The following is a 6,262-nucleotide window of genomic DNA, read 5'->3' as shown; positions in this document are numbered from 1 at the left end:
TTTTAGAGCTCTAAAAAACAAACATTTTGGACTTAAGGGTCAAAAGTTACAGCGATTTAAAGGTAAAAAAGATGCAAATTTAAAACTTAAATATCTCAAAAAGGCGCAAGCCAAATTTTAAGCACTAGGTTGAATTTGAAAGAGGAGATTCAGCACTACAAACGCTGAAAAAATCTCAGGGGTGTTTTTCTTTAAACTCGAGATATCTTCATTTGAAAAAGTCTAATTTTCAAGGGAAAACCTTATGGGACCACCCTAACGAATTTCGAAAATTGTCCAAATATATGTTTTTCCATGTAATTCTGCCCGCTGAATCTGAATGTGCCCTCAAAATTGACCCAAAGTGTCGAAAAATCGATTTTTGGACATATTTTGGGTTTAAATGATAATTTTACATGAAAACCCAAAATATGACCAAAAATCGATTTTTCGACACTTTGGGTCAATTTTGAGGGCACATTCAGATTCAATGGGCAGAATTACATGGCAAAACATATATTTGGACAATTTTCGAAGACGACAACTTTCTAGAAGACGAAAAAAAATCCCAAAAATATTCCTGTAAAGTTAGATTTCCAAAATCACCCTAATCGTAAACCACCCTAATTTTCAACCAAACCAAAAGTTGCCCCTTTCCATATGCAACAACTCTTCTGAAGACACCAAAGCTCCAAAACTTAACCATTTTTCGGAAAATCCATTTTCCACTTAATTTTGCGATCTGGGCCACTGTGCATTGCTTAAAAGATATTCTTGACCGAATTCTTTATAATGATATTGTAGGAAATGATAACGTCATGATTCGAATTCCCGGACGCTTCGAAACCCGGACACTTCATTTTGTTTTATCAATTATTTGGATGTAAGTTCGCATTATGAATGCCAAAACTGTGTTATTTGATGAACTCCAACATCAACTTTCATTTAAAGTTTGTTTGAACGCTGTAGTTAATGCCAAAACAATCAAATACAATATAATTATAAGTTTACCAAAAATGCTAAACATTTCACTTGAAATATTTCATAGACGTTCGAAGCACCGGGAAGGCAAAGCAGAAATTTATGGTTACGGTTTCCTTAAATTCTAGCAAATTTTTATATAAACTATCGATTGTTTTGATGTTAACAGCTTATTTGAGACCTAAAGAATGCCATTCACTAACATTTCAGTCTAAATTTGTGCGATTCATAAGTAAAATCGAGTGTCCGGAATTCTAATCTAATCTAATCTAATCAGACCCTAGTGCAGCCAATCTTTCGAAGGGATCCTGGAGAGTGCCTTAGGTTAGATGACGCCTAGCACTCTTCTTGTCATTTATTAACATCTGCAGTGCGCCATTGCATCGGAATGCATTGAAACATCACAAGCGTTAAAGCGGCCAGGCCTACTGCGTAAAGCCGTATCGCAGAGATGATTCGTAATTGGGTTGAGTTTGAGCACTGAGTGTTCGAACAACAACACAATTTTGAATCGACAGGGGAGGAAGAAGCGTGGGGACACACCACCATACGCTCCGAGATTTGGTTGTATTCGTTGGGAGCACCATGCTAAGAAGGTTTGGTACTCCGGGACCCTCTGGGATGGGACATTGTATTTCCACGAATGCCCTTTGCCGTGGTTATAGCGCCACAACTCGCTCATAAAATCGAGTGTCCGGAATTCGAAGCAAAAGTGTCCGGATTTCGAATCAGCTTTTATCAGTGTCCGGGATTCGAACCACAACAAGTCATCTTAATTTTGAAATTCTGATGAAAAATTGTTTTAAAAGACATATTTTGCATGCATTTTCTTGAAACTGACTGTTTATACTACATACTGATGATATTTCTACATTTCCAACTTATTACATGATTTTTTGACAGCTATAACAAAAGATGATATGCTACTAAGCGTCCGGATTTCGAATCATGACGTTATTGAATTTTACAAACAACGAACATTTAAATTTTAAGTGGTGCACCAAGAAGATACCCGGGCAGACGGTAATAACAAAATTCATGCCATTTCAATAACAAAAACTGTTAACAAAACGGAAAGTGTTATGTAATCTTGTTGAAAAATCAATTTTTGCATTAAGGTTTAAAAACAGTTTACGTTTTCATAGCAAAATTTGGTCTGATATTGGTTGAATGCCAAAACAACTTTGGAATAACTTTTTTTGTAATGGATGAATACCTCCAACTATTATTGGGACGATCGGATCAATTGTTAAAATAACCAAAAAATAACAAAGATTTGTTCGAAGAATAACTTAAAATGTTATTCGTCTGTTATTACAATAATAATTCAAAATCAAAAAAATCACAACGACGAATAACAAATCTTGTTATATATAACATAAAATGTTATAGGCCCAATATTTTCCTACATCAAAAAATTATATTCCCAGGTTATTTTCGTCTGTTCGGGTAAGCCACTTTTTTATTCAAACACATACACAAATATTTTGTTGTAATTGAAGAAAAGATTTCTCATGAATTAGTATATATTTAATTTTTGGGTTTAAATGACGCTTGATATTTTTGGCTTCCTCTCCGAGGAATGCCATATAAAATCACTTGAAAATTGGCCGAAAAATTGCACTTCGATTTCTCGGAAATGGCTGAACGGATTTGGACACTTCCGGTTGCATTCGATCCCTCTTAGCTTCCGATAAGTCACTATTGAAAATCTTCCCCGTAGCCCTTTCCTGTCAAAAGATATTTACGAAAAACGATTTGCAAACCTAAAACCGAAAAACAAAAAAACGATGAAAATTTTTCAAAATTGCTTCATTTTTGCATAACTAGGTAGTCTGGAATGTCCTCCATCCCTGGCTGAAACGGGACAAAAATCCATTGAAATTTGCCAAAGTTACAGCCACTTTAAGAAAACTGTTTGCATTCAGCCGCCTTCAAATCGACTAAAACGAGGCCAAAATTAACCAAAATGTCGGCATGTTGCACATTTTGTAAAGCTCTTTCAAACCCCAATCCACTGAGATACATATCTCGACGAATTATTAAGCTTAGTCGTTAATATCTGCGCTAAACTGCTATTTTTGACGATACCAATGCATTATCACATGCTGGTTCGCCCATCCGGCTAAAAAACCCAGAACTATTATACTTCATTCGAAAGCATTTTTCATCGTGCTTCGAATGTCATCTTAGGAAATAAAATTCCCTTTGTAAATCGCGTCCAGCATGCAAAGATTCCACCCGACCTCAAATCAGGTCCAGAATAGCCTCAAAAACGTCTTAGCCAAGCCAAGAGTTAAGTCATCTCGGGAAATGACTATATATTATGTGTTCTTAGATACCTATCCTTGAGCCATCGATCGACTCCGTTAGCGATACACTTTTTACCCTTTCTTAAATTTTCGCTTTAGCTACGGAATGTGAGAGCGGAATGCGAGAGAGGGAGAGAGTTTACGGAAATTATGACTCGTTCGAGCACTGCATTAGTTTTTACGCCGTGACAGCATTAGACAGCTCGCGTGCATTGTTTACATGGATTTTCGTCGACAAAATCCATTTTAAATCCTTTGCGGTCGTGTAAAGTGTCATGGTACCCAGAAAATTAAGCTTTATCATTGTGAACAATAATATTAGTAATTTAGTTGAATTTTAGAACTCAATCAACGAATCATCTATATATATTCAATGTATATTATACATGTACATTCTCAATACATAAATTTGTGTATGAACCGAGAAGAGGAAGCCCCCATTCACCTAGGTGGATTAAGTAACGTTTTTTTAATGAGGTTTAATGCAAAATCATTATTTTTTTTGTGTATTTTCAAGAAAAAAAAAGTGTCATCATATTCACAAAATTATCAAAATTGTTTATCCTGTTAAAGGACCATCCATAAACTGCCCCCTCCTAAAGTGTCCACGTGGTTTATGAATAGCTCCTAAATCCCTAGTATGATAAAAATGATCAAACTTCATGAATTTTGTTGGGAAGATCCTCGAGTTGTTTTTGTCCCCTTATCTTCAAAATTTCTCTGAAAAAGCAATGAGCAAACATTATAGATAAATTTAGAAAATTCATTGAAATACTTGTTCAATCGATTGTAAACTTCAGAGAAACTTCTTTTTACGCGAGACGTTACGTTTTTTTTTTAAATAATTTTTCGTTTTCTCGTTTTTTAAAAAGCAATTTGTACGATTTATGCAAATCTACAAAACACTTTTTGAAGCTTGCAAAATTATTGCGTCATTTCCGAGAAAACGACAAATTCAAAAAACGTAACCACCCGCCTAAAGAGAGGTTTCTCTGTACAGAGAAACCTCTTTTTACGCGGTGGCGTTACGCTTTTGATTTCGTAGATTTCGCTTAATCCATACAATATTTTTTCAAGCTTCAAAAGGTGTTTTGTAGATCTGAACAAAACCTACAAGTTGCTTTTAAAATATTGCAAAAATGTTGCGTCGTTCCAGAAAAAACGACAAATTAGAAAAACGTAACCCATTGCGCCAAAAAAAATCACTGTACATTGAATAACGTATATTTTTTAAATGTTTTATCAAATAGAGGCTTTTTACACATTTTTAATTTGAGGGACCACTCATCAATACTAGGAACAACGCTTTAAGGAACAATAATATTAACAATATTGTCATGAATTTCTCGGTCATAACCGGGTCCCAGTACCGAAAAGGACCTTTTAAAATTTATTTATATGAAAAAATCTTGCCATGATTTCATTGATATTCAGAAAATTGGTGGCAGGTAGCATGACTGCTACATTGTTTAAAGCAATTTGTGATACTATTTGTTAAAAAAATGAAAATTAAGATTTATGTTGGAAATTTATGTTATTAATAAAATATCATTCGTGGTGACGGCCGATCCAAGAAAAAATTTCACGGAAGCAGTCCACACGCGATAATCGAATGACGAAACAATTTTTTTTCGTTGTCTCATTTTTGATCGTCGAGCCTTACTATGACCCCAAAACTACGCTGAACTGCCCAGGGTCGCTTAAATTACCCATATGCAAAAACAGCAAACTGAGAAAAACGCAAGGCAATATAGTCCCACACAAACTGCATTTCCTCCAGATTTCTAGAACAAAGTATTTTTGGATGTTTTTTTTCTGAAAGAGCACGCGGTTTTAAATCAAACTGCATCATTAATTCAAAAGTGATGAAAATTCATATGGGACATTTATGCGGAAAAGGGCAGTCAAGTAATTAAGATTTTTTTTTAAAATTCAAGATGGCGGCCGAAATGGTGATGATGAAATAATGAAAAAACGCTTTTTTTGTAATTCAATAGACAATCAACTACTCAAATTCACAATAAAAAAAAAATGGTTCTCAGATCTCGAATTTAAACTTCATCATCCCGGTACGAGAATCGAACTCACGACCTCTGGATTGGAAACCCAGCACGCCGCTAGTCGAAACCCATCCCCTACCGGTCAGTATTCCCAGTGAGTAGAATTACTCTTTGAAGGGATCTGACTTTGCCGAGCCAGACAGGAATCGAACCCATCACCTTCCGCTTACAAGGCGAAACCCGTAGCCTCACGCCACGGAAGCTCGGCTAATGTTGAAAGTAAGAAAATAGGAAAATAAAAAAAAAATTTGGTTTGTCATGATTCGATTATCAAAGTCTCATAGAAACCTTCGGTAATCGAACTGCGGAAATTCAATAGCAAAAATTAGATGTTGAACTATGATGTTTTTTCAAACTGTTGATTGAATCAGATAATGAGTTTATGAATTTTAAAACTGCGTCTTGCAAAGTCCATTAGATTAACTGACTTTGTAATTTCAGTTATCTTTTTAGAACTTAAAAACTGACGCCTTAACTGAAAAGTTCCATTCTCTTTTTAGACCTGAAATAAAGAGTCCTGAAAAAGTTGTGACAGCAAATGAAAAAGTATGCAAAATAATACAAAAAGAAGATTTTTTGAGCCGAGTTGGCCGAGCACACGACGAGTACTAAAAAAATGATTTTTTTGCCGAGTTTCGATCAACATTTCTTGCAATTCCGAAAACACATTTCGAATAGGTTTTTAAGGGAAATAAACTTGTTTGTTATCCATGAGTAACGTCTACCTAACGGATGTTCTAAAATAGTAGACATTGATTATTAAACTCGGTGCAAAATTTGATTGTACAGTCCAGACTCGGTTATCTGAAGGCCTCGGAAAAATTTCACTTCGGAGAATCGAATTACGATTTTTTTTTGGGTCAAATGAAACTGAAATGATGCTCAAATACAACGATATGGTAAAAACAAGTCATCCAACAGTGTTTCTTG

This window comes from Culex quinquefasciatus, chromosome 2 (assembly GCF_015732765.1).
Source record: "Culex quinquefasciatus strain JHB chromosome 2, VPISU_Cqui_1.0_pri_paternal, whole genome shotgun sequence".
In the NCBI taxonomy this organism is placed as follows: Eukaryota; Metazoa; Arthropoda; class Insecta; order Diptera; family Culicidae; genus Culex; species Culex quinquefasciatus.
This window is presented reverse-complemented; position numbering follows the sequence as displayed.